General features: G+C 47.0%; 1 pseudogene; it reads right to left on the reverse strand.

The window, feature by feature from the left end:
* Window positions 1–112: 112 nt before the first annotated feature.
* On the reverse strand, window positions 113–225 carry LOC114197012 (small nucleolar RNA U3; annotated as a pseudogene).
* Window positions 226–18,126: the final 17,901 nt, after the last annotated feature.

The following is an 18,126-nucleotide window of genomic DNA, read 5'->3' on the forward strand; positions in this document are numbered from 1 at the left end:
GTCATAGAAAAAGTGGCATGGATTATATTTAAAGTTACAGCAACTCTGGTTCTTTTAAGTGACTCTATTCTTAGATGGGCAGGAATTGGCTAGGGTTTGAATCTCTCTACTGTCAGAAAAGAATCCATAAAAAGCCAGAATCTACATAAAGCTTCCTTTAACTTCACGTTCAGAGAAACTTCCCTGGTAACAAACTACAGAAATGATCCCTGAAAGTATAGTCTTGCTTCCTTTACTTCAAATGGTAAAGTTATAGGTGAGTTATTCCTTATCGGATTTTGTACTTAAAGAAGGAACAGCCAGATTAGAGTAAGGGAGGTGGGTAGGGTAGCCCAGATCTAAATGAAAATGGGGTCTCATTAAGCAACCCAAGGTAACTACCATCCTGTTAGGCGGCTACAAAGAGTATGGCTTCCATATGTGGGTATGGGGAGAGACCTGGAGTAAGAGATGATACTGAGACAAAACAAACGTATCTGTTGGCTAGCTTGTATTCCACATTTGCTATTTGTAGAGGAGTGTTGTCTGTTTAAATATTTAGGGGTCCCGGGGTGGCTCAGTCAGTTAAGCATCTGCCTTCGGCTCAGTCATGATCCTGAGGATCAAGCCCCGCGTCGGGCTCCCTGATCAGCGGGGAGTCTGCCTCTCCCTCTCCATCTGCCCCTCCCCAACTCATGCTCTCTCTCATTTTCTCTCATGCTCTCTCTCTCTCTCTCTCTCACTCAGATGAATAAATAAATAAATAAAATCTTTAAAAATAAAAAAAATAAATATTTAACGTCACGCTGTTTCAGTGATAGCAATATGGAGTGTTACATACCTGTTTTTATCTCTTCACCCGTATTACAAGCTGTTGGGGCCAGAAGAGGCTTTTAACCTCCGTGTACTCTCTACAGTGGGTTGCACTTAGCAGTTGCCCAAGACATGTATGTAAGGCGCTGTTGGGAAATAATAGGGCATTTTTCTTTGCTTTTTTCCTGCCTTCCTTATTTGGAAGGCAAAGTAGCTTGGAGTAGGGGGGTAGATGTGAGCTAGCAAGAACTGGGAGAAAGGGGCATGGCCGGGGTCCTGGGAAAGCTCGGGTGGGGCTGTGTTACCATCTTCCCAAGTTACTCTCCTGCATCCAGTGAGGTCTTTGCGACGGAGTCTTCCTCTCCCCACCTCATTTCCTGTCCTCGTTCTGAAAGGTACTTCAGCAGCATGTGGATAGCCAACCATAATCTCCTCACAATTCCCTGACCTCCCCTCCAAACAGTGACCTTTACCTTCATGCCACTTTAGCCACAAACTCCCATGACCACAGCCTGGCTGCCATGTCCACAACCTCTGAGATCCAAGATTCTAGAGCGATCCAAACTTCTGTGATCACAGCCTCCTAACGTTGCTGCTCTCATGCTCTTACTTCCACTAAACCCGTTCTGTTTGTTTTTAGATGCGAAGGGTGGTTATTTTATCAGTACTCATCATCAAAAATAGCAGTAGTTTACCGATGAGGATAATACTCTTTAATGGGTACTTACTCTGTGTCACGTGCCATGGAAAGCACTTTATGGGTATTATCCAAATCTAACCAAGACGACAGTCCTGTGAGATAGGTCTAACTTCTCATTCTCATTTCACAAACGAGTATCTGAGGCTCCGAGAGCGTAAGTTTCCCAAGATCCCATAGCGAGGAAGTGCTAAAGCCAAAAACCTGACTATAGAACTAGGCTGAATTGCTTCTCCTGTGGGATTTTTTTTTTTAATCTATTATTGAGAACAGATAGCAATTGCATTTTGAGAAACCAAGTAAAATGCGATGTAGAGACACTTACATAAAGGACTCCCTGTAGCAGATGTGTCGTCACCTTTCCACATATTTTCTGAAATACGTGTCCTTAGATACTAACCCTAAACCATTTTAACATCTGGTTCAAATCACGCATTTTGCTTCGTCTTTAAGACTGCAACTCATGATGTCATTAGCCCCAAATAAACGTGCTCTTTAATGTTTGCTTCTTTCATATGCCATGGTTTCTCTATTCTCTTTATTTTCTTGTAGGATTTTAGCAGCAAATAGTGTTTTAATGTTAGTACTAAGAGGGGCGCCTGGGTGGCTCAGTCATTAAGTGTCTGCCTTCGGCTCAGGTCATGATCCCACGGTCCTGGGATCGAGCCCCACATCGGGCTCCTTGCTCTGCGGGGAGTCTGCTTCTCCCTCTCCCTCTGCCTCTGTCCCTGCTCATGCTCTCTCTCTCTCTGTCTCTGTGTCTCAAATGAATAAAATCTTTTAAAAAAATATGTTAGTACTAAGAGTCATATTGAAATTTTGGAGACTCTTACTCTATTTTCTTTTGTGTTTGTGCAGATTGTCAACTGTTATAAAATAGTAGAATGTTAAAAAATGTTTCCACTAATAATTAGTGACATTTGGAAGTGTAATTCTACCGCATAAGAGAAATTGAAAAGCTTTTTAAAAACTAGCTTGTCTCTACCATTTTGCGATCCTTATCACTGTGGACCACCTCCTTTTCTTAAGGAAAAAGCTTCCCTTTTTAATTTTCTTGATGTTTTATTCTGCTGCTGCTTTACCTCTCTGACTCCTCTGTTTTTTGTAAGATTTTTAAAAAGATTTTATTTATTTATTTGTCAGAGAGCACAAGCAGGGGGTGGCAGGCAGAGGGAGAAGCAGGCTTCCCGCTGAGCAAGGAGCCCAATGTGGGACTCAATCCCAGGACCCTGGGATCATGACCTAAGCCGAAGGCAGATGCCCAACCCACTGAGCCACCCAGGTGTCCCCAACTACTCCATTTTTTTACTCAGTTATAACAAAGCACAGTCCATTACACTTGAGCTTTTAGTATCTGAATACTCCTCCAGGAAAACAAAAACCATCACTTATGGTGAACTAAACCTGCTTCTATACTTCATAGAACCTCGATCCTCCTGTTTTCTCCCAGTATTGCCATTCTGTCACTACCCATCATCTTTCTGACCTAGCCTGATCCTGTGGTTGGGGATCTGAAGTCCTCTCACCTTCAACCCTTCTGAACTTGAGTTTGTTTGTTCTTTTTTAAGATTTTATTTGTTTATTTGACAGAGCGAGAGAGGGAACACAAGCAGGGGGAGTGGGAGAGGGAGAAGCAGGCTTCCCACGGAGCAGGGAGCCCGATGCGGGGCTCAATCCCAGGACCCTGGGATCATGACCTGAGCCGAAGGCAGATGGTTAATGACTGAGCCACCCAGGCGCCCCGTTTGTTCTTTTTTTTTAAGTAGGCTCTATATGCCCAACGTGGGGCTTGAACTCACGACCCTGAGATCAAGGGTCATATGCTCTACCGACTGAGCCAGCCAGGTGCCTCTGACCTTGGGTTTTTTTTACCTTAAAGTCTTTGAATCCTTTTAGACGTACAGAAAGGTTCCAGAGATAGTCCAGAGAGTTCCTGTATACTCTCCACTCAGGTTCCCTAATATTAACATCTTATATAATGCTTTGGGCTGAACGTGTCCTCTCCAAAATTCCTATGTTGAAGCCCTAACCCCCAGTGCGATGGGATTTGGAGATGGGCCTTTGGGAAGTAATTAGGTTTAGATGAGGTCAGGAGATGGGACCCTCATGATGGGATTAGTACCCTTAGAAGAAAAGACCAGAGAGCTCTCTCTCTTTCTACCTGCCTCTCTCTCTACCACACGAAGACATGGCAAGAAGGTGGCCATCTGCAAGCCAGGAAAAGAGCTCTCACTAGGAACTGAATCAGCTGGCACCTGGACCCTGGACTTCCCAGTCTCCAGAACTGTGAGAAATAAATGTCTGTTGTTTACGCCACTTGGTCTATGGTATTTGGTTATAGCAGCCCAAGCAGACTAATATATGTAAAACCACAGTACAGTGCCCAAACTAAGAAGTCAACATTGGTACAGTAATCTTAAGCCACACACTTTATTTGGATTTCACCAGCTGTTCCACTATGTCCTCTTTCTGTTCGAGGACCCCATTCACGATCACGCACTGCATTTAGCTGCCATGTCTCTTTAGTCTCCTCTGATCCATGGCAGTTTCTCAGTGGTATCTTGTGCTTTTGAATTTGCATCTCCCTAATGACAGCTGATGTCTTTGCAACCCTGCTTTCAAATCTTTGGGTAAATACCCAGAAGTGGGATTTCTGGATCATATGGTAATTCTATGTTTAATTTTTTTAAAAAGATTTTATTATTTACTTATTTGAGAAAGAGAACAAGTGGGAGGGAAGGGCAGAGGCAGAGGGAGAAGCAGGCTCCCCGCGGAGCAGGGGCCCGATGCGGGGCTCGATCCCGGGACCCCGGGATCATGACCTGAGCCGAAGGCGGACGCTTAACTGACTGAGCCACCCAGGTGCCCCACAATTATTGATGTTGAGTAACTTTTCATATGATTCTTGGCCATTTGTATAATATCTTTGGAGAAAGGTCTAGTCATTTTAATTGGATTATTTGATTTGTTGTCTTAAACATATTTTTATTAGCTAATTTTCCATCCGTACGTCTTTTTTTTTTTTTAAGATTTTATTTATTAGAGAGAGTGAGAGAGAGAGAGAGAGAGCACAAGAGGGGGTAGGGTCAGAGGGAGAAGCAGACTCCCTGTCAAGCAGGGAGCCGATGCGGGGCTTGATCCCAGGACTCTGGGATCATGACCTGAGCCGAAGGCAGACGCTTAACCAACTGAGCCACCCAGGTGCCCCGTATGTCTTCTTTGAAGAAACATCTGTTCAGATCTTTTGCCCATTTTTAAATCGGGTTTGTTTTTTTACTGTTGGGTTTTAAGAGCTCTTTGTATAGTCTGGATATAAATCTTTTATCAGACATGTGATTTGCAATATCTCTCAGGGTGGTGGTTGTCTTTTTCTTTTTTTTTTAAAGATTTTATTTACTTATTTGACAGAGAAAGAGAGATAGCAAGAGCGGGAACACAAGCAGGGAGGAGTGGGAGAGGGAGAAGCAGGCTCCCCGCTGAGCAGGGAACCCGATGCGGGGCTCCATCCCAGGACCCTGGGATCATGACCTGAGCCGAAGGCAGACGCTTAATGACTGAGCCACCCAAGGCACCCGTCTCTTTTTTTTCTTAGTAGTATAGTAGCTTTCATGACCCAGGATCATGCAGATTTCCTTCTGTAAGTTTTATATTTTACATTTAGGTCTGTGATCCATTTTGAACTAAATTTTTTAAAATATATTTTTAGGGAAAGCGAGAGCAAGCCAGGAGAGGGAGAGAATCTCAAGCAGACTTCCCCCTGAGCTCGGAGCCTGATGCGGGGCTTGATCTCATGACCCTGAGATCATGACCTGAGCTGAAATAAAAAATTAGATGCTCAACCAACTGAGCCACCCAGGCACTCCCATTTTGAATTAATTTTTGTATAAGGTGTGATGCATGTGTAGAGGTTCTTTTTTTTTTTTAAGATTATATTTATTTATTTGACAGAGACACAAGTGAGAGAGGGAACACAGCAGGGGGAGTGGGAGAGGGAGAAGCAGGCTTCCCGCCGAGCAGGGAGCCCGACGCGGGCTCGATCCCAGGACCCCGTGATCATGCCCCGAGCTGAAGGCAGATGCTTAACGACTGAGCCACCCAGGTGCCCCAATTTTTTTTTTTTTTTTTTTTTTGCATATAGACGTCTAGTTGTTGCAGCACCATCTGCTGAAAAGACTTTCCTTTTTCCATTCAGTTGCCTTTGTACCTTTGTCAAAAGCCAATTAACTATATTTTTGGACTTTCTCTTTTGTCTGTTGTCTATGCTTTGCACTAATTCCACACTGTCTTGACTTGATTCTTATAGCTTTATAGTGAGTCTTGAAATTGGGTAGGATGACTTGTCCAGCTTTGCTCTTTTTAAAAGTTGCTTTGGTTATTCTAGTTCCTTTGCCTTTCCATATACATCTTAGAATCAGCTTGTTGGTATCTCTGAAATTCTTCCTGGAATTTTGATTGAAATTGTGTAAAAACTAAAGATCAAGTTGGGGAGAATGGACATCTTAATAATAGTGCATTTTCTAACCCGTGAATACAGTTATCTCTCCATTTATTTAGATCTTTGATTTCCGTCATCAGTGTTTTATAGTTTTTCTTGTACAGGTCGGGCAAATATTTTGTTTAAATTTATATCTAAGTACTTGGGTTTTTTTCTGGTGCTATTGTAAACCTTACCTCTTTTTTTATTGTTTCAATTTTCATTTATTTTTTAAGTAATCTCTACACCCAACGTGGGGCTCAGACTCAAAACCCCGAGACCCAGAGTCACGTGCTCTATCAACTGAGCCAGCCAGGTGCCCCAAGCCTTACTTCCTTTTAAACAAGGAAAATAATCTCCGAGTGGATCTGCAAACTCCCTGAGACCGATTCCGATACGAACTCTGGCTGAAATTCCATTTATCTCCTGACCCCCTGGTCTGAGCCCCCAGTCTGACTTGTCGTGTGGTGGTGTTCTGGCTCTCCTTCTCTAGCTGACAGGAGCTGTGGTCAGTAGCTGCCGGACCTTTTGGGGAAGGCCGTAAGGAAAATTCATAATATGTATCTGTGGCAGTGTCCAGGGGACACATTATTGTCTCTTGGCTCAGAGGTCTCGAGGTAAGCCGGTATGGAATTACAGCAGGTCTGGGAAGTGGGTGAGAGGCAATGACGGTGATTAGAGTCCGGCGTGCAGAGGCCAGGCCTACAGTTGTTTAAAAAAAATGTACACCAATTTATACAGTAGCGCTCTTCTGCCCAAATATTCTAAGCCACTGCCAACGATTCCTAATTATCAAGCATTCTGATCAGTACTCTGGACTTGCTTTCTGTTACAGCAGCCGTGCTTCCTTGGAAACATAAATAGATAAATCTTACCTCCTTTTTTTTTTTTTTTTAAAGATTTTTTTTATTCACTTGACAGAGAGAGACACAGCGAGAGAGGGAACACAAGCAGGGGGAGTGGCAGAGGGAGAAGCAGGCTTCCCGCCGAGCAGGGAGCCCGATGCGGGGCTCGATCCCAGGACCCTGGGATCATGACCTGAGCTGCAGGCAGACGCTTAACGACTGAGCCACCCAGGCGCCCCTTACCTCCTTTTGATATTATACCATCTGCCCTGCAAACTCCCAGTTTAGCAGCAGCCCCACAATCTGCTTTCTCTGACCTCTTGCCCAAATAGATGAGTGTCCAGATCTTTTAAGTGGGTGGAGTCTGACATCATGAATATCTGGTTGCAGTATCAGATGGGGTCCCGCCACAGCTAGCTGATCCTCCCGTGTGTTTGCATCAGCAGCCCTCCCGTTTTCCCCTGGAACAATTTAGAGCCTTCAGCGCTTTCCCCCAACCTCTCTGCCTGCAAGCCCCCCCCCCGCCTCGCAGCAGACATTTTTCTTCCCAAAGCATCGAGGATATAGGGGCATCCTTAGTTGCATCCATTCCTGACCTTCTCTCCTTCCAGTCCCGGAGGAAGAGGTAGCCTGCTACCTGCTCAAGGCTACTCTGGTACCTTCTTCAGTCAACTACTTTATATATATATTTTTAAGATTTTATTTATTTATTTGACAGAGAGAGAGACACAGCGAGAGAGGGAACACAAGCAGGGGGAGTGGGAGAGGGAGAAGCAGGCTTCCCACGGAGCAGGGAGCCCGATGCGGGGCTCGATCCCAGGACCCTGGGATCATGACCTGAGCCGAAGGCAGACGCTTAACCGACTGAGCCACCCAGGCGCCCCAATCGACTGCTTTACATTGGGTAGCTATTATGGTGCTAGATTTCGCATGAGGAGCTGGGGACAGAGTGGAGAACAAAGGAGCTCACGTTCTGAGGGCAGGGGTGCCAGACAAGTAAACACGAGATGGATCAGTTAAAATAGTGTGATATGACAGAGAATGACGGGTGACCAGGGATGGACTCTGAGGAGGGGCCGTTGATCCTCTCAGACCTGAAGGATGAGAAAGATTTCAGCCAGCTAAGGATGGGAGGGGACAGCAACCCAGATGAGGGCAATAGGAAATACGAGGGCCCTGCGGAGTGGTGAGCTGAGCATGTTGGAGGAACAGAAAGAAGGCCAGTGGGACTAGATTGTACTGAGCGAGAGAACGAGCAAGCAGCAAGAGGTGAGGTCACAGGCGTGAGCAGGAGCCTGGCCATATACAGCCTTGCAGGCCCCAAACAAGGAGTTTGGACCGTAAAGGCACAGTGGGGAAATTATTGGAGACTTTTAGGCAGGAGAGTAACATGATTTATGCTTTAAAATGAATCTAGCTGCCACACAGAAAATAGCTTGTCATTGGGAGGCCGGAATGGAAGCAGGGAGACCAATCAGACGACAGTCAGAGTCCAGACGAGCGATGACAGAGGTTGGGCCAGGGTAGGAAAGGAAGTTGGAGAAAGTGCCTGGAGATGTGTTGGGGGGTTTGTTACCAGGATGAGCTGATGGATTGGACATGGAGAGTGAGGGGAAGAGGGAAATCAAGGACAACTTCTTGATTTGTGGCGAGAATAACTGGGTGAATCGAAGTGCCATTTACTGAGATGGAGAGGGATAGCTTTTGCGGGGGAAAGCCAAACGCTGTTTGGACGGATGTGTTATGTTTGAAATGCCTACTGGCTATCAAAGTGGAGACATCAAGTAGGCAGTTGGCTATGTAGTCTGGAGCTCAACTGGGGAGGTCTAGCTAGAGATAGAAATTTGGGAGGTTTTGGTAGATAGATGTTATTCAAAGCCACGATCCAGGATGAGAGTCCCAAAGACGTAAGTGTAAATGGCAAAGAGCATGGGTGCAAGGACTGAATCCTGGGGCACTCCCAACATTTAATGGAATCTTGATGAGGAGATAAGGAGAAATCAGCAAAGAACACTGAACAGAAATAGTAAGTTTAGGCTTACTATTACTTACGCTAGTAAGGTTGGAGGGAAGCAGAGGGAACCATCCTGAAAGCTAAGAGAAGTGGATCTTTTTTTTTTTTTAATATTGTATTTATTTATTTGACAGAGACACAGCGAGAGAGGGAACACAAGCAGGGGGAGTGGGAGAGGGGAGAAGCAGGCTTCCCGCGGAGCAAGAAGCCCAATGCGGGGCTCCATCCCAGGACCCTGGGATCATGACCTGAGCTGAAGGCAGCCGCTTAACAACTGAGCCACCGGGACGCTCCTGAGTAGTGGATGTTTTCTTTCAGCCAGGGGCCAGTTAGAAAACAGAAACCACACAGAATTTTAAACAGAAAGGACTTAACATGAGGAATTGGTTACTCAGGTGAGAGCTGTTCTTCTCAGGAAGTGCTGAGAAGCGAAGGTGGAGATTGTGAATTAACCCAGAAATTAAGCAACGGCAGGAAACTGCTTCACCTCTAGAGGTTCCAGCTGCTTCACCTCCACAGGAGGTAAAAGTAGAAGGTGGTGGTACTCAAGTCCGGGATCGGGGACCACCCAGCAGAAGCAGAAAGGCTGGCCCAGCAGGACCTTGGTCTGTGGAGGGAGGGCCTATCCCGGGGGAGCCATGGAAGAGATGCAGTCACTGTTACAGATGACCCTCCCCACAGAGGGAAGGAAGGGGCTGGCTTCTCCCCTCCTCCTGCTCTCCAGTCTTCAGCCAGGAATTCCCATTGGCCAAGCCCGACCGGAAGTCAGAGGGGAAGGGCACCTGGGAAATGTAGTTGTCTGTTCTACACAACAGAGCAGAAGAGGGGGTGGCTCTGAGAGCAAATAGACAAATGGCCAGCACATGTAAATAAGATGAGGACTTGGAAATGAGTACTGCATTTAGTGGAGGTCATTGGTGACCTTGGCAAGAGCAATTCAATAGAGTGGTGTGAGCAAAAAAGCCTGACGGGAGTGAGTTCAAGAGAGAACGGGAGGAGAGGAATTGGAGGCAGTGACTACAGATGACTTTTTTTTTTTTTGGAGTTTTGCTATAAAAGGAAAGGAGAAATGTGGTGGGTGGAGTGGGTAGTAAGATTGACAGTAGGTATTTTCAAGATGGAAGAAATAACAGCATACTTGAATGCTGGTGAGGAAAAAGCCAAGAGAGAAGTAGCAATCGATCATGCGGGAGAGAGAATTACTGGAGTAATCTACCTGAGTAGACAGGAAGGGATAGGAGCCAGGGCAAAAGGGATACAATCATACGATTTGTAGAAAATCAGTCCTAATATCTTCATCACTCAACTTTGGAAAACCACCTTAAAAATCCTGTGCTCTAACCTCCCATGTGCCGGAATTCTCCAGGCAGCCCCCCCGGACACATTGGTCCATGTCTCAATGCTTGAGAGTCTCCAGTCTTACCATTTCCCAAAGCAGCCATTTCCATTTTAAGGCAGATAGATATAATTCTTAGAAAAACTTTCCTTTTCAAAACAACCAGATGCAGGGCACGTGGGGGGCTCAGTCGGTGAAGCATCTGCCTTCGGGCTCAGGTCATGATCCAGAGTCCCTGGATCAAGCCCCGCCTCGGGCTCCATGCTCGGGCTCCATGCTCGGCGGGAAGCCTGCTTCTCCGCCTGCCTGCCACTCCCCCTGCTTGTGCTCTCTTTCTGTCTCTGACAAATAAATATTTTTAAAAAACCAATCAGATGCAATTAATGCCTTGCTGTGGATTGGGTTATGCCTTGGATAGTCATTTCAGGGTCAATTGGAAAAATATAAATATATGGGATTAGATGAGATGAAAATTTATTAAAATTGTGAAGATTATTGGCTGAAAAAAACAGTTTGCAGAACAGTATATGGAGTGATCTTACTTGGTTTATTATATAATCTGTTCATGTGTATATACACATACACGGGCAGGGGGAAGATCTGGAAGGGTATGCATTGAGATACTAACAGCGGTGATCTCTGGGTAATGAGAATGTGTCATTGAGTTCTAGCAGAACTTCAATGAACAGACAGTTCTTAAACTGTTTTAGAGACTAGAAAAAGGTCATTTCCCCCAGTTCTTTATATGAAAATAGGATAACTGATACCAAACCTGACAATGATAGCAGGAAAAAGAAATGTGTGGACCAATCTCACCTAAAAATATACATATAAAAAATCCTGAATACGGATGTTTTAAAGTTCTAAATAAGATACTAACAAGTAAAATTTAGATGATATTCTAGAGGCATTTTCATTTATGTTAGGAATGAGACCAGGATGCCTGCCATCATTGCTATTACTATTATTCTGGAAGTTCTACCTTACTGAATAAAATAAGAAAATTGAGAGGAATAACTATTTTAAAGGAAGTGACAAAATGATCATCGTTTTAATTAGGTTTTTTTTAGATATTAGGAACAGATACTCAAGTTAACTGGGATTTACTGTAAGGATACACATGGGAGTAAGGGACTAGGAATAGAAGAAAAATTCTTAATTATGATCAAAGGTATCTACAAAAAATTATACAGGAAGTATCGTACTTAAAAGCTTCCTCCTGAAATTGGAAATGAGACAAGGATTTCCTCTATTACTATTGTATTGGAAAGCCTAGCCAGTGCAATAAAAGAAGAAAAAGAAACAAAAAGATTAAAGATCTAGAAAGGAAGAAATAATGCTGTCATCATTTATAGAAGACACAACTGTGTACAAAGAATATCCAAAAAAATTGAAGGATAAACATTTGAATTGATCAATGAATTTAGATAGGTTGCTGAACATGTGGTCAATATGGAAAACTAATTGTATTTGTCTATATAAGCAACAAGCATTTGGAAACTTAATAAATACTAAGTCATTATAATAACATAAAAATATCTAGGGATAAATCTAGGAAAACATGGGTAAGGCCTTTAAATAGAAAAATATGGAAGAGTATCGAGAAAAATTAAAACCCAAATGAATGGAGTGATATATTCATGGGTTGGAAGACTTGATGGCTTTAAGGTGTCAGTTCTCAGCAGAGTGATTTATAGATTCAATGAGACCCCATTCAAATATCCCAACATTTAAATTCTTGGGACGTCTGGGTGGCTCAGTCGGTTGAGCATCTGCCTTGGGCTCGGGTCATGATCCCAGGGTCCTGGGATTGAGCCCCGCATTGGCTCTCTGCTCAGCGGGGAGCCTGCCTCTCCCTCTGCCTGCTGCTCCCCCTGCTTGTGCACTCTCTCTCTCTGACAAGTAAATAAAATCTTTAAAAAAATAAATTCTATGTTAAAGGTCCAAGAATAGCCAAGGCACTCTTGAAGAACTAGGTGGGAAGATAGTTCTACTAGATATTATTATATAGCGAAAGTAATTAAAGCAATGTGATGTTAGCCCAGTGATAGGCAAATAGACCAATAGAACAGAATAGGGAATCCAGAAACAGACCCACACGATATAACAGCTATATAACAAAGGTGCCATTGCTCTTCGGTGGGAAAAGGATTTTTTTTTTTCAATAAACTTTGCTTGGACAATTATCTAGCCATATGGCAAAAAGAAAACTTGACCACTACCTCATATTATCCATAAATATCAATTTCAGATAAATCATAGATCTAAATGAGCAATTTTGAGCAAGGTTAAATAAAAAAGCTTCTGGAAAATGGGGTGCCTGGCTGGCTTGGTTGGTAGAGAATGCAACTCTTGATGTCAGGGTCATGTGTTCAAGCCCCACATTGGGTGTAGAATTTACTTAAAAAAAAAAACCAAAAACCTTCTAGGGGCGCCTGGGTGGCTCAGTCGTTAAGCGTCTGCCTTCCACTCGGGTCATGATCTTGGGGTCCTGGGATGGAGCCCCGCATTGGGCTCCCTGCTCCGTGGGAAGCCTGCTTCTCCCTCTCCCTCTGCTTGCCACTCCCCTGCTTGTGCGCCTGCGCTCTCTCTGTCAAAATCTTTAAACAAAACAAACAAACAAAACTTCTAAAAAAAAGTCTAGGAAATAATATAGCAAAATATTTTCATTATTTTTGGGAAATGAAAGACCTTTCATTCAAAACACAAAGAGCACTAACCATAAAAGATGTATGCATTTGGCTACATTAAAATTAAGAGCTTCCGTTCATAAAAAACAAAAACAAAAAAACCACCATTAAGAGAGTGTAATAGCAAACCACAGAGCGGGCGAAGATATTTCTAATACAGGAAAGTATAAAGCTCATGTCCAAAATCTCTAGAGAACTACAAATCATCTTCTAGACAACAGAGGGTTTGACTTTGGGACTCGGACACAGACATCCCACAAGGAGGGCAAGGCCACTTACTCTTTTTGCCTCTGAAGGTAGAGCCAGAGAGGGAGGAAAGTGGGAAGAGAATTTGCTGTCTAAAGACCCTCACTGAAAGGGTTTTTTTTCTCTCAGAAGGACCAGAGGGAACAGGTGGGTCCAGCCCATCATGGCCTCCATCGCAGTCTCAAAGAGGACGAGTCAGCAGAGTACTCGCTGGAGGTAGAAGGATAGACTGTGTAAACTCTAAAGGTCAAGTCTTTTTTTTTTTTTTTTTTTTGGTAAAGAGTCTCATGGTCTACCGACTGAGCCAGCCAGGCGCCCCGAAAGGTCAGTTCTTAATCTCAGCTTGCTCCTGCCGGCTCAGCCCCAGTCTCAGACCGAGAGGGAGGATGAGCTTCCAGGAAGCCCCTGCCTGTCCTCCCGGGTGGCTGGGGGTTGGGGGTGGAGGAGGGAATCCAGTCATGCCTTTGGAATGGAGCTCTGGAGAGAGCGTTATTAATAGGTTTCCTGTGGGGCCTCCCACCCTCCCCCAGTGAGTCCCAGCACGATTTGGAGGGCTTCCAAGCTGGGGAACCACTTTGGTTCCCCTGCTCATAGGCACCACGCACAATCTCCAGTACTTGTTCATTCATTCTGACCCCCAGCTCCTACTACGACATCCCCCTGCACTCACTCCCCTCCAGCCACTGCGGTCTCGTCCGGGGTTCTCATACACGCCTGGCACATTCCCCGCCTGAGGCCTTCGCGTTTGCCCTTCCCCCGCCTGGAACGCTCTTCCCTCAGGTATCTGCTTCCGACCGGGGCCTGAGAAGGGAGCCCCTGCAAGAGCTGCAGGCTGCCGCTCTGGAGCCTGGGCCAACCCCCCCGCCCCGGGTCACCGCCCCCCCCCACCCCCCCGCGGCCGCTCTGGAGCACGGCCTCAGCCTCCCCGCCCTGGTAGGGGCATGCATCCCATCGGGCCGGGGTCACCTGTGGCCCGCTAGCCCTGCGCCCCCTCCGGGGCAGAGACCGCGTCTGTGTCTGCGCCGCTCCCGGCTCCCTGGCCCGTCGCTGGCGCGGCCCCTGGTCCCGCTCTCCGCAGAGCACCGTGGTGCCCAGCGGGGACTGCCGGAGTTTGAAGCCCGCTCTGCGTCTCGCTCGCTGTGTAAGTTCAGGCACGTCGCCTGACCCCCCGCCCCCGCCCCCTTGGGCTTCAGGGCTCCCCATCTGTCGAGCGGAGGCGACGGTAGTACCCATCTCACCTGGCGCTGCAAGCACTGAGCGGGTTCGCATTTGTCAAGTGCGTAGCACGGGTGCTGGGCTACCTGTTGCTTCAGTGCATGAGCCGCAGATGGGGTCGCCCCGACCTGTCCTGAGCTCAAAGGGGAATCTGGCCCGGCTCTGCCACAGAGCCAGCTCTTCGAGCTCTGGAACGGCTCAAATCTACTGCCCTTCTGGGAGGGGAAGCCACACCGCAGCACCCACCCTACAGGCCCTCAAGCGAGTTTCCCTCTGCGGGTCCCCTTGTATCCTTTCTCGACTTCATTTCCAGTTCTGACCTGTGGCAGGGCCTGGGGCGCCCTTGGCCTCACCTGTTTTCACGGGCTCTGCCCGGGAGCTCGATTTCCCTCCCTCTCGGCTTCCGCAGTCGGAGCCCAGTGCCCCGGTCTCTCTGTGGAACAGCTGAGAGCTTTCTTCTCTTCTCTGGCCCCGGGCTGGGCCAGCCCCCCAGAAACCTCACGGGGGCGGGGGGAGAAGAGGAGGTCGTGAGTGCAGGGTTACAAAGCCCGAGCATTCTGAACCTCACCTGTGAGGGTAGCCCCCAAGCCGGGGACCTCAGCTCTCCCAGAGGAAGCCAGGGGCACGAGGAGCCAAGCTGGGTCTGGGCCAAGCTGCTTCCTGGGAGTGGACCAGCCTACAACAGAGGTCCTTAAGCGGGGTTCCACAGGGTTCGGGTTGAGCTTCAGAGAGTCCCTGCACTCCTTGAAATTAAATATGTTTTGTGTGCATGCGAGAGATGGGCATTTTTCTGTGAAGGGGAGTCACTGATTTCACCAGAGGGGCCCATGAAGAGAGAATGGTTAGGGGCGCCTGGGTGGCTGTCGGTTAAGCGTCTGCCTTCAGCTCAGCTCATGATCCCAGGGTCCTGAGATCGAGTCCCGAGTCGGGCTCCCTGCTCTTCAGGGAGTCTGCTTCTCCCTCTCCCCGCTGCTCATGCTCTCTCTCTCTCTCTCTCAAATAAATAAATAAAATCTTAAAAAAAAAAGAAGGACACCTGGGTAGCTCAGTTGGTTAAGCATCTGCCTTTGGCTCAGATCATGATCCTGGAGTCCTGGGATCGAGTCCCGCATCGGGCTCCTTGCTCAGCAGGGAGCCTGTTTCTTCCTCTCCGTCTGCCTCTCTCCCCTGCTCGTTCTCTCTCTCAAATAAAAAAATAAAATCTTAAAAAGAAAGAAAGAATGGCTAGGAATCACCGGTCTGTGGGAGGAATCTACTCAAACTGTGGGAGGCATAATAGTCTATGGGAAACGCACAACCTTACCTTCAGCTTGCCTGTGACCTTGGGCAAATCACTTTACGTCTTTGCATCCATGTCTTCATCTATAAAGTGGGGAACACAGCAGTGCCTACTTTATAGGGTTCTCGAGGGAAAAAGACAAGGTAAAACCCCTAGTAGATGGTCTGGAACATGGTAAAGTAGGTACTATCATTAGAGATTCAGAAGATCACCTCTGGGATGTGTGTGTGCATGTGTGTGTGAGTGTGTGTGCACGCGCGCGCGTCTGTTTCCAGGGTTAGGAGGTATGGGATGGGGAACAAGAGTTGGCACTCCCAGAACTCACACCTAGTGGTCTGGCGGGCTGGCAGTGAGAGCTAAAAGATGGTATCTACTAGGAGGGATCTGCCCCTAGAAGCTGTAGGTAGCCCCATCTCTCCCCTAAGGCCAGGCTTGGTAGCAGGACTGACTCCCCTTCTATCTAGAATGATTTTAGGGCACACCAAGATGATCCCTCCTAAATAGCTCCCCTCCCCGTCTGCCACTCTCTCTGTCCTAATGTTCCTGCAATCAGTCACCCATTGCCCTATGGACAAAGCCTTTGTTAAAATGCATGCTCAGCGGCAAACCTGTGTGGAGGCCCCGTCACCAAGGCTGACTTTGTTCTTGAATTGGATATTTCATTTCGTCCTAGGAACCTTATTGCTACGGCCGGTTAGAAAAGTCGTTGCTACTCGCTCAGAGTTGCTCAGGGGTGGCAAGCTGTCCTGAGTGAGGCCCAGTTGGTGGCCTGGCCTGCGCTGTAAGCCGAGGGGGGCTCTCATTCTGCAACTCCCCCCCCATGCGGGGACCCTTTCTTCTCAGAACAGACCGCACTGTTTCTGAACGGTCATCTATGTCATTCCTGTATGGATTCAGAAAGCCCGTGTAATTAGGCAGCATACTTCTCTTTTGTCACTCTAGTACCTGATGAGCCTCCGGTTCTATGTCGGGTCGCCACCGTCGTGGGTTTTCCTTTGTAGCTTTATAATTAGTTTTCCTTTGTCATTTTCTACATATTGTATTTGCCTACTAATTAGATTTAGTCCTGACGCCTGTAATTTTCATTCATCTGCTCAGAGACAAGTGTTTATTCATTGTCCGCTCAGAAATAGTTTTCTGAGTGGTTTTTATAACATGCAATATCCACATAATTTTATTTGCCTGTTAGCTAGATTGTTGGCATTAACATAAGTAACAACTGTCATAACAAAAATAATGGTTATCTACCCAAATCCTGGGATCTGAGTCCCGTTTAGGAAGTAGTGTAGGTAGGCTGGCTCGGCCACAAGAGCATGTGACTCTTGATCTCGGGGGCTGTCCGTTGGAGCCCCATGTTGGGTGTAGATTACAACAAAAAAAAATAAACCTTTTTTAAAAAAGGAAGTAGCTGAGGTAAAAAGTTGGGGAATTTAGGAACACAGTTCTCTAAATAACATACACGTTTCCTGGTACAAACTAATCCAAGGGAGAGAGGACGGATCCATGTGGCCAAAGATGAGGGACCTTGAAATCTGAACACTATTTGCCTAAATGATTCATCCTCAAGTTTTCCCTAAGATCCCAACACCACTTGGCAATCCTGTCGTTTGTCCCTGAGCAGCTCCTCTTCATTGTCACTGGCTGGCCCACAGATTCAACTCAAATGCAACAGCACCCCCTTCCTCTCTGTCGTGGGCACTGGGTGTGCTCCTGGGACCCCCTTGAGGATTGGACTCAGTGGTGCTTGTGGCACGTGGCCGTCAGCCCTCAGACCCCTTTGGGGATTGCCTCAGCTGAAGAAAGCTGCTCTGCCCGAGGGCAGGCCCCCTTCCCGGGGCAGCCTGCACCCCATGAATGACTGAGTATAAAGGGCCAATCCCCTGGTCCCCACTCCTAGCTTCAGAGCTTCCCATAGGGCTGCCTGAGGTTTTGGGGAACCGACGTTGCAGCTCAACATCTCCTTCCTCCCACCCTGCTCCCATCCCTTCTCTTCCATGGCTGGTGGAAGTGCTCCCAAGAGCACTCCCTAATAAACCTGCTGATCTTGATCTCAGAATTAGCTTCTTGGGGCGCCTGGCTGGCTCAGTCATGAAGCATCTGCCTTCGGCTCGGGTCATGATCCCAGGGTCCTGGGATCGAGCCCCGCATCGGGCTCCCTGCTCCGAGAGGGGCCTGCTTCTCCCTCTCCCTCTGCCCCCCCCCTTGTGATCTCTCTCTCTCTCAAGTAAATCAATAAAATCTTAAAATAGAAAGAATTGGCTTTTCAGCAAACCCGACCTGCCACACTCTCTTCTCCTACCCCCACCCCCTCCTCCTGCTCAAGGCTGAGACCCACCTCCCCAGTGTGCTGGGGTCCAGTCCCCCTCACCTCCCCTTGGGCCCTGCTCCATCTCTCACTCATTTCCTTTCTCTTTCCCGAAGCTTCAACCTCCCCACCCCCTCCATCTCCTCCCCTCAGCATGGAAACCTGAACAACTATCTTCAACAAAAACCTCCTTTGACACAGAGCCCCCTTCAAGCTTCTGTTCTTTCTTCCCC

This window comes from Eumetopias jubatus, unplaced genomic scaffold, assembly GCF_037043125.1.
Source record: "Eumetopias jubatus isolate StellerSeaLion01/CBP00866 unplaced genomic scaffold, mEumJub1_p1.0 scaffold_11, whole genome shotgun sequence".
NCBI classification, from domain to species: Eukaryota; Metazoa; Chordata; class Mammalia; order Carnivora; family Otariidae; genus Eumetopias; species Eumetopias jubatus.